Raw genomic sequence first — 10,666 nt, 5'->3', positions numbered from 1 at the left:
CTTACATGGCCTGGCATCTCCCTGCTTCCCTGGGCTGCTGGCAAAGCTCCACACAGCCCACAGCCTCCAGGGCTGTGATGTCACAATGTCACAGCCTAGGGACAGTGATGTCACAATGTCACACCTGCACAGCTCCCAGCCTGGGGACAGTGATGTCACAATGTCACACCTGCACTGACCTTCAGCACTGCGCAGCTCCTCGTGCTGGAGTGCAGCAAATGCTGCCGTGCCCCGCACGCTCTCTGGAGTCCTGAGTGAGTTTGAACTCTGATTCACTACAAACTCAAAGTAGCACAAACCTGGCACTGGTGCTGCTGCTGTCTCTGCTTTTCTACAGCCATGAACACCACATCAGGGTTCTCTCTTCCACTTCCCTCAAGAGACCTGCTGCAGTCTTGGTTTAGGTGATAGGAACTGACCAGGTTACACAGAACCAGGGATTAAAGTTTACATGATGAATAAAAAACAAGCAGCAATCCAGTGCAGAATGTAGAAATGACTCTCCTTTTCAGAGATGACAAGATGGACAAGGGGGAGAAAGAAGTGTCTGTCATTCAGCAAGGACAGCAAAGGATCCTGAAAGCTGAACAGTGTTTCCATTGTTTTAACACAAGCTCTCCTTCTCTGCTGAAAGATCCAAATGACAAGGACACTGAGGGTTTCTTTCTCTTCGCTGTTTGTTTCCCTAGTAACAAATACACAAGCTGCACTGTTAGATACCATCCTTTCATCCTTTTCTCTTTCTTTTTTTTTTTTTTTTTTTGAAGATAAAGACATGTCAAGGATGTAGTCAGTGGTAGCAGGTTAAGGTTGCTTGCATGAATGAACTCCAATGCAGCACAATGCACTGAGGTCACTGCATGTAGTCAGTGGCTGAGACAGTGAAATAACTTGAAAAGCATGGAGGAAATGATGGAAGTAGTGATGCATCTCAATGGTTGCATCATTACTTCCTTTGCTTCTGTAGGATATGTTAAGTTTCAAAAGTTTGGAGACTTTAACCAAATTTAAAAATCAATTGGTCTTACAATTTCAAACACTAGATTCTCTGTGTTAGCTGAAAGAAAACCACTGAAAGAATTAAAGACTCTTTTTAAAAAGGTAATTTAACTACTTTCCTATATGTTCGCCATAAATGCAAGCTTAGTAATGAAAACCAAAAAATCTGATCTTGTGTTCTCAGTTTCTCAGGTTTGTAACATTGTGTTCTCCAAAGTTCTCCAAGGAAAAGAAAAATGCATCTTTTTTCTTGGGACATGGCAGCAGCTGGTCTAAGTAGTGTAATGTAGAAATAACTGACAAAATTCATATCAAACTTCTTATTATATAATATGAAATTACAACATTATGCATGAATTGTAAACCAGCTTGTTGCTAGGACATGAGTTACACTGGCATTTGTCACAGTGTATTTTAGTTACTTGTCTGGAACTGCCTGTGTGGGGAGGTATTTTAGGTGAACAAATACATTCCTCTCATTTGGGATGCTTTCTGAAATCAGTACAACTATTAAATTGTACCACTTAGGCCAACCCAAAATCTGCAAGTCCCAAAAAGAGGCAGAGAAGCTGCATCTCCAGTGGATCAGGGAATCCAAAGCAGTGGGATCAGCTGTCCTGAAACACTTTGATGTCTCAAGCTTTCATCAAGTGGAGAACAGGCAAAGGAATCTGTTTGGGGGCTATGAATCAAACAAATCTGTATCATGATTTTTATGTGATGTAGACATCTGCTCATATCCATATAAATGGATGTGATGTGTAAAAAAGTCAGAATCACCCAGAGCTCCAGATCCCTAATTTAGGAGAATATATGTTCTCTCTGTCAGAGGGCTGAAATACACACCACCACTGGAGGGCAATTTGTCATCTGCAAAATCTGCATTGCCCTGTTAATGCCCACCATCCCTGTGGAAGCTCTACTTTATCTCTTGTGTGACTTTTGAAATAGCAAAACCAGATGTTAATTAAACTTTTCTAATATTCAGACTGGCAGATATACAAGTGTCCTACCTGGAGTAGAGAGGTTCATTAGGGAATTAGCCAGCCACATGCCCTTCAAGCACCACCATGCTTTAGTAGCTAGGTTAAATTTTATGATCCTTTCCACCTGAATTTGTTTTTAAATTATTTAATATCAAGTTTCAGTAGAATATCTTGACCTTTCTCTGATAGGTCTCTGTTACTGACATGATAACAGTAAGTTGAGTTCTGTTTTATACTTCTTTTAGTCTTTAAACAAAAATATAAGGCCCACAAAAGAATCATCATGCTGTGAGCACAGTAATGAAAATGGTGATCATAAGAACAAGTGACAGCTGTATTTGTTGTTGAAATGTTTTTTGTACTAACCAAGCTGTGAAGAGATGAAGTTTTGTCTGTCCTCAAAAGCAGAGGCAACTTCAGAGATTGTGACCAGGCTGTGTAAGTGGGGAAACCTGGTTGTGTCTCCTTTTCCTTATGGCTTTGCTTGTTGGCTTTGTGAAAGCTGATCAACAGACTCCAGAGCAGAACAGACGATTGCAGTGTGTGAATACCTGTGCGTGTCTCTAAAACTTACAACACTGTTTTTCTAATGGGAGAATTTGTAACTGTTCCATTTGTGTTTATATCTGTCCCAATCAATTACAACCTGTGGAACAGCAGGATTCACAGACCCTGTCTGTTAGTTCTGTAACTTCCCCTCATCTCTGGGAAAGAAGCAGAAGTTCTTTTAAGCTATCTCAGGCTCCTTTGCAAGGGGTGATGTCTAGATCACCTCCAGAGCCTGAAAAGACAGAAGTGTTCCAACCCCTCCCTGACAGTGGCTGTGTGATTGTGAATGCAGAGAGGGCTGCAGGCTGTGCCTCCAGCATGAAACATTGAGACTGTAGACAAGGAGCAGACTGCATTTAACCAGGAGACTGGAAACAGCATCATCAGCTGTGCAGCTGCTCACTCCTGGTAAGTAAATTACACAGCACAGTGGAATATTTAGCATGCAAACAGGAGTGGCAGCACAGTAACCAGCAAAACAACACATAGAAACTAATTGCACTTGATGAGTACCATAGCATTTAAATACAGAATCAGATGCTAGCAGGGATTGTCTGTATTTAGCAGGAGAGAAAGCAGATGTGGTTTTGTGAGTGAAAAGGAAAAGGTAGTAGAATAAAGAGAATTATGTAAGCTTTCAATGCATACATACATGTTAAAAACTTCACCCTAATGTAGGATTGCCATATATTCCATGCAGCTCTCAGCTCCCTGGTTGACTGTTGGCCAGCTGTTGCTTATCTGGGATGTTAAATTTGTGTTTTGTGAGCCATAGAAAAGCAGAGATTAAATTTCTGTTGATATGTGTTTTGTAGAAACACATTCTGCATATGCTTGCCTATATATGCAAAACAGTTGGCTCAAGGCAGGGATTCAAGCTTTCTCTGTGTTGGGATTGTTCAGTTTCCTTTTTTCCCCTTTCTTCTAAGAGATGTATTTCTCATCTTAAAACCCAGATTTATATTTCCATCTTCATTTTCTATCCTGCCCAGATTAGAGCATCCAGCACAAGCACATTCTGTCATTTCACAGATAAATAGAGCCAGAGGATTATTGTAATCATGTGCTACAACTCACCGTGGGACAGAAGCCATGTGACTGGTTATTACTTGTCATTTAAAGCAGAACATCCCTGAGGAAAACATGCCTTAGAACATCCTGTCTCCACAAATTGTTAATTCATTGTTCCAGTCATTAATTACTCTCATTGACAGATATATATATCTTATTTCTCCCTTGAATGTATTTAATTTCACCTTTCAGCTGCTGTTTCCTCTGTCTGTGTAAGATGGAGACTTAGGACTCACTACAGACATGAGAGCATCCTTTAAAGTAATAGCATTTGATAAAACACATTTTTCAACTTCTAAGTCGTTTCTGTATCTCTTATCAGATCCTTTTCCAAGGTATCAAATGATTTCTCGAGCTGTGGATTCCAGCAGTGGATTCAAGCATGGGACTGTCCTTTTCCTGTTCAGACAGATGATCACATCTTCATATCTATCTGTGCAATTAATTGCCAGTTCAACTGATTCTTTTGGGAAATGCCAAAGGCATTTCAGAATTGCTGTTCCCACTTCAAAACCAGGAATATCTTATTGTAAGGACAAGCAAACCCAAAGTTTTTACCATAATTGATGGTAAAAATCTTTTAGACTTGTGTTTTCTCAACTCAATCTGACTAGACATACAATACAAATTAAAAGCTTGGCCACATTCAGAAGGCATCTGCTATCAGGAATGACCAGCAGGTCACCTGGAGTTTGTCACAGAAGGTGAATTTCATTTCATTTCAGAGATGAATTACAGATTTCCATAGCAAAGCAATACTCTGGGAAAAATTAAATTGGAACCAATTTTGATTAGGATTGATTTCCTGTGGTAGCCAGCCTATTGTTTACAGGCAAAATGCAACAGGACATCAAATTATTCTCTGGAATTATATGAAGACAGATACTAAAGAGCTGATTCTTTTTGCAATGTTGAGATAAATATACAAAGTAAAGAGTAATCTTGGCCGTGGAAGTTTTCTGAGAAGGACAAAAAGAAAAGCTTTTATTGTAATTAATATGTCTAGTGTAACTTTGAAACTGAATGAGAAGGAGACTGAAGAGAAGAACAGTAAAAACAAGAAAAAAATAGATGTTCTGTGACTATCAGAGCACAGGGTTATACACTGTAACTTGACATGACTCATATTCTTTTTAGAAACTTATCTAAACAGTGTCTCCAAAGATTGCTGGAAAGAGAACATACAAAGCAATCCCTGTCTTCCTGCTCTTCACACTGGGGTTTTTTAATTCACTGTGGCAATTGCTAGAGCTGCCTCTGCTGATTCATTACTTGTATTGATACACCAGATTCTGTAAGATTAACTCAAAGGCCTTATTTGCCACCCTGTAATTTTTCCCTCCTCTTAATCTTCCCTTCTTTTTCCCCCTTAGGTCATTTAATTCCATAAGCCCCTGGAGAATGCAACTGAGTCTAAAGACTGGTTTTATTTAGACTCAAGAAAAAGCATCACTGATTTTTATGCTTTGTGATCAGATGACCTGTACATTTCATTTGTAGGGTGGAACAAGCTATGTGATTTCTGTACATAAATAGATATTTCTGATTTTTGTTTTCTCCAATGGATTTTCATTTTCTCCAAGGCTATCTCAGTAACTGAGAAGTGAACAATCCTATTAAAACTGCTGAAGGATTTGGAGAAACAACAGCCTCACACTTTGTCCCACCGGCAAGGTGTGCCTGGTACTGTAGTGGCTCCATCTTGTGGCTGAACCTGCTCTGATTCTTTATACCAGGCTGACCCTTCTTGCCATCATTCTTATATAAATATTGATAAATAAGTGTGTGAACTTCCTTTATAACTTTTAGGACAAATGGCTCAAAGTTTTCTGGTAATAGAGAACTAGGGAGACAGGTTGAAGACAAGATTGGCCCAAGCAGGCATTGCCCAGTTCCCTGTGTGGCAATGTCAGTCACAGAGTTTGGTTACATTCTCTGCTTACTGCCAGAGGAGCCTCAGCCAGGCAGAGGGAGAACAAGCAAATTCCAGCTTCACTTTTTGATTCCAACCTGCACTAATGTTGTTGTTGTTCATGATTACCTTGCTGTGGCCAGTAAGCAATTCACCATTTACCTTCAAGAGTGGCCTGGAGTTTCTACCAAAACATAAACACACATCAGTGTAGTTTATTTTGGCAGCATTCTTTTTTTCTAAAACAAATATTTTTTCAAGAGGTTGTCATTAAACAAAATGTTAGCATTTGAATGGAAGAAAAAAGCAGATACCTTTCAATTAACCTTTTCCTGCCGTCCCTGAACTGTTCAGTAAATGCCTCAGTTTGACTGCTCAACCACCCAAACCATGAGCTGAGCATAGGAAAGGACAAAACTCACAGCAGGAATTACAGAAGGCTGCCAACAGCCTGGCTCACTGACCACATGGCTCAGCCAGTGCCTGCTTCATGTCCCAGTTCTGTAAGTCCATGTTTTGGTGTACAGCACAACTAGGTGTTTTCTTCAGACTGCAGAAAAGTAAATAGTTCACTTTTAGCACCTTCAGTGTTGGCAGCAGGAGGGCAGTGAGCTGCCAGGGCATGCTGGATGTTCTGTTGTGTATCAGCTTGTGTGTTACAGGACAGAGCTTCTAACAGGCACACTAGAAATGGCTTCATCTCTAAAGATATTGCCACAGCTGCAAGATTGCAGAGATCAAGAGAATACAAATTACAACTGCAGAGCCTGGTGGAGGGCTGGTTACTGGGTACAAGGCAGGATAAGACTGGCTGCACCCATATTTTGGCAGTGTTAACAGGAAAGACACATCCCCTGACCCACACGATGTGAAAATAGAGGAAGTGCCTCTTTCCAAGGAGTCACAAGCCCCAGCAAAACATGCATGGCAAGAAAAGTCTCTCTTGCTGTATCATCCAGAGCCTCCACCATATCCAAGCTTGAGTGACCAAGCAGCTTTACCTTGTAACGTTGTCACTGCAGGCCCCCAGCCAGTAATAACCAGCATTGACTCCCTGATACTGAAGGCTGATCCATCTCTTTATTACACTGTACTTATAAAGAAACCCATCCCCCTTACAGTCACAATACAGGTGGACCCAATTGGTCCTTCAATTTAAACACCATCACCATTGGCCAATTAAGGAAACCCTTTGGTAAACAAATATCCATAACACATTCCACATGTTCACAACAACAGGTGTAGCAAGTGAAGATAAGAATTGTTTATCATTCTTTTCTCTGAGCTTCTCACAGCCTTTCCCAGGACAATGCCTGGGAAAGTTCTGCATTGCTTTCTGTGGCCAGAGAGCTGCTGGCACATAATGTAGCTGCCAATCTGGAAAACTTTCTGTATCTAAAATTCCATTTTCTATCCCCTGCAGACATGCTCAGAAATCTGAAAATAAGTACAGATCTGCAAGACTGCCACAGTGAGTTAATAGTGTCAAAGTCTCACTCTCTCTGCTGCACATCATCCCCATTGCATAAAGCAAATCCAGTCAGAGCTGCACCACAGTTTTATGTGAAGGATTCCTTGCTAGATTTTGTACCAAGAAAAAAATCTTTGCATTAAATGTGTCACTTGGTGGGGATGGCCTTTGCACACAGGACAGAGCTGCTGTGCTCTGCTGTGCCACACAGCTGCTGAATGCTCTGTCTGTTGTGCCCTGCACCCACATGTCTGGCAGGGTGTTTGCTGAGCCTGGCACAGGCACTGCTGAGCTTGTGGCCCAGGGAGGCAGCACAGGAATGGAGTGGCCAGGCTGCTGCAGCCACAGCACAATCAGTGTTTGAAATGACTGCACAAGGGTGGGAGGAAGCCATAAAAGGCTCTCTCACATCTGCTTGGGACAGCAGCATCCAGCACTGCACATGAAAGTTACCAGGTGTGTGTCACAGAATGTAACAACAGTTACTTCAAATAAAGGCAGAGGTAACGCTGCCTTCGTGTCCTGCAGTGTGCCAGGTTGGGAGGTTGTTGTCTGGTGACAGAGGGGTGAAATGCAAGTACTGCAATGCCATCCCAGCTGGTATCTCAGCTCTAGAGAGGGCAGGGCTCAGGTGGATCTTACTCACACCAGCTGGGGGTTACATCTTCAACATCCTTCTCTGCATCCATCTGTTCCAGAAAAGTAGTGCTGATGTTGGTGTGCAATGCAAAGGAACTGTCACAGGTGCCTTTGTCCTGTGCTTTTCTGAAACCCACTTTGCATCCTAGGTTTTGGTTTTGTATTCCCTGGTATCCTTGAGAAGACCCTGCTCTGCCAGAGATATCCACATTGCAGTGCCTTTCTGGGGTATCTTAAACTTTTAGGTTGTGAAACAAAGTCACCTGAGACCTCTGGATGGCTCGGGGCACAGGACACAACCAAACCAGCTCCTTTGGCAGGAGTGCACAAGCACAAGCCAACATAACTCACATTTGATCAGGAAACTGATACTTGCTCTTGTGTGAGCTAAAGAATGATAGAGCAGAGCAGAGAGCATTAACTGTGTGAGCAGGGTGCAAAACAGGGCATGGAAACTGCCAGAAAAGCTATTGGAACCAGCAAAATCCCCTGAGCATCCAGAAACTTCCTGCAAGACACTTTGCTGCTGCTACAAACAAGATTCTGCAACCCCTTGGATACTGTTACAAGAGAGAAATGTGTCATCTTAGCTGGGGGTATAGAGCACACCCACAGGCTGGTGAAGTTAGTTTTTATGTTACAAGCTGTAATACCGTTCTCTCAGTCCTCTATCTTGAATTGTTCTTTTGATACTTCTGCCAGTATGTATGGAATGGGTGGATGGGAACAGAGATGAGAGGAACAGATTGTACAAAGTTTGACAATCATAACTAGCATAATCATAAGCATTAATATTCATATTAAGTTCCCAATGCTTCACCTTGCTTCTGTGCTTCATTCCCTAGCACGGTGGTGTGCTTTTTTTGTAGGTGGTTGGAATTGCTTGGACCCACACCAGAAACTGGGAGAAAAAGGGAAGAATGATCAAATCAGTCCCATACAAAAAAATTGTCTTTAATTTCTCCTTTCTATTACCTTGACCAGTCACACTGTACACCCACTGTGAGACTCAGACTGCTTTAAAATAATACAACAACCACACCCAAAACAAAAAGAACCCCCAAACCTACCACATAAAAGTAGAAATTATTCATTTCCAGTTTCAGAGATATGTTTGTGTTGTACCCTGTCATAGGTTAGCCTTTGACAAACTGAAGCTCTAAATCTAGAAGACTTGGAGATATTTTTCTAGACAGTCTGGGTATTATTATACATTCTGCTGTTGAATGATGGCAGTTGACTGCTGTCAGCGGGGTTTTTGTGTGTGTAACGCCGTCCATGGCAGCTTTCCCCCAGCAGATGGCACGAGCACAGCCCTGACCCAGCTCTGCAGGACCCGGCTGGGCAGGAGCTTCGCAGAGCCCCGAGCCACGGCTGCGCTTTCTCATTTCCTTCACAGCTTTTAACGGAGGCAAGGTTTCTACTACGAGGCTGAATGAAAGTGTCATTACGTCGTTTCTAGGGCCGGTTTTGTCTCTGTTATTTTTGCTTTCTGGACACTACATCACCATTGCTGAAAAATTTGACCTACAGACAGAATGAATAGCAAACATTACACAAAATGGGGTTTGATTTGCAGAAAGTATGTGTAAAATCCAAAACGTGCAAAGTGGTACAAGATCGAAGGCTCAGCCTGGAGCAGGAACAGCACAAACTGTGGCTGTGCCAGGAAGGGCAGCCTGTGCAGCAGGGAGGGGCTCAGCCCTTGCATGCTCTGGACAAACGGGGATCATCCTTCACTGCCCGTGTCCTCCAGTCAAAACAGAAAAAAGGATGTGAGGGGTACCCCCCTTTATACCCTACACCCAACGTGACTGAAGTAGGGGTGGAAGTGATTAAAGGATAAATTCCATGCCTAAATCTGTCTTGACCACTGTATTAAAAACAGTAAAGTTCAGCTGTATAACATATTAGCAAATATGAACCAAAGATTAATTTCTTCCCCCCTTGAGCAGGTCCTCTTCAGCCCCATGCAGCCCAGAGTGTCCAGGTCACCACACCTGCACTGTCATGGCTGTTGGGCTGGGTGACCTTCTCAGGTTCCTTCCAGCAGGATTTTTCTATGGCTGCCTTCGGGAGCTCGGCTACACTTGACAACAGCTACATCTCATGGCACTGAATGACAGAAAGTTCTTGAGATGGACTGCCTGTTATCCAAGAAGGCCAGGCATTCATCTCACCTCAGCACAGCCTTTAAAGTGTAAGAGGACTAAAGAGAAAACAACAAGAAAATAAATTATTGCACAAAACAACAAACAGAAACAAAATCATTGCAAGAAGGTACCAGGCAGGACACCTCTGGCAGTGCCCATTACTTCCTGAGGGAGTACTGGGTACTGGGTGGATCCAGTTTTGGGGCTGGTTTAAGCAAATCAACCTGGCACTGGAAAACCCACCCAGCAGCATTGCAGCAGCTGCTGATTAGCAAGCCCTGTGGAAGGTGGCAGCCCGTGGTGTAATTTCCAGCAGGGTGCAGGAATTGTGCTCATAGGAAGAGCTGTTTCCCTCAAGCTTGTCAGAAATTAGTTAGCTCTCCACTGCCTCAGTAGGTGCAAAGGCTTTACAGATGTATTTATTATCCCTAAACAGGCCATACAAAGAGTTTTTAATTTTTACTAGTTTACCTGAAGATTATTTTATTCCCGGGCATGAAAGGCTTCACGCCCCCTGCTCCAAAATCTAGCACAGCTAGCAAGCAGGAGTAAGACAGATCACTGAAAGGCAATCACACTTCTTTTCACAGTGAAAATTACCAAATATTCCAATGATTCACACATTCAAATAAAACCAAAATATATACATGCAAAATTTCAGTAATTGAACACAAACATGTCATCATGAATCCATTCTCAGTGCCACTGAATGCCAAGTCAATTCCTGAATATCCTGAAATGAGCACCTTAAGAGCTGAAATAGACTCACCTGCTTAATTAATTGCTACCTTTGATGAGGAGTGTGGCAATTTGCAGATAGCAATATTTATACAAGAAATGCCATGGGCTTCATTGTTGCTGCCCACCTCTCTACCCACCAAACCTA

This window comes from Ammospiza caudacuta, chromosome 18 (assembly GCF_027887145.1).
Source record: "Ammospiza caudacuta isolate bAmmCau1 chromosome 18, bAmmCau1.pri, whole genome shotgun sequence".
Lineage (NCBI taxonomy): Eukaryota > Metazoa > Chordata > Aves > Passeriformes > Passerellidae > Ammospiza > Ammospiza caudacuta.
This window is presented reverse-complemented; position numbering follows the sequence as displayed.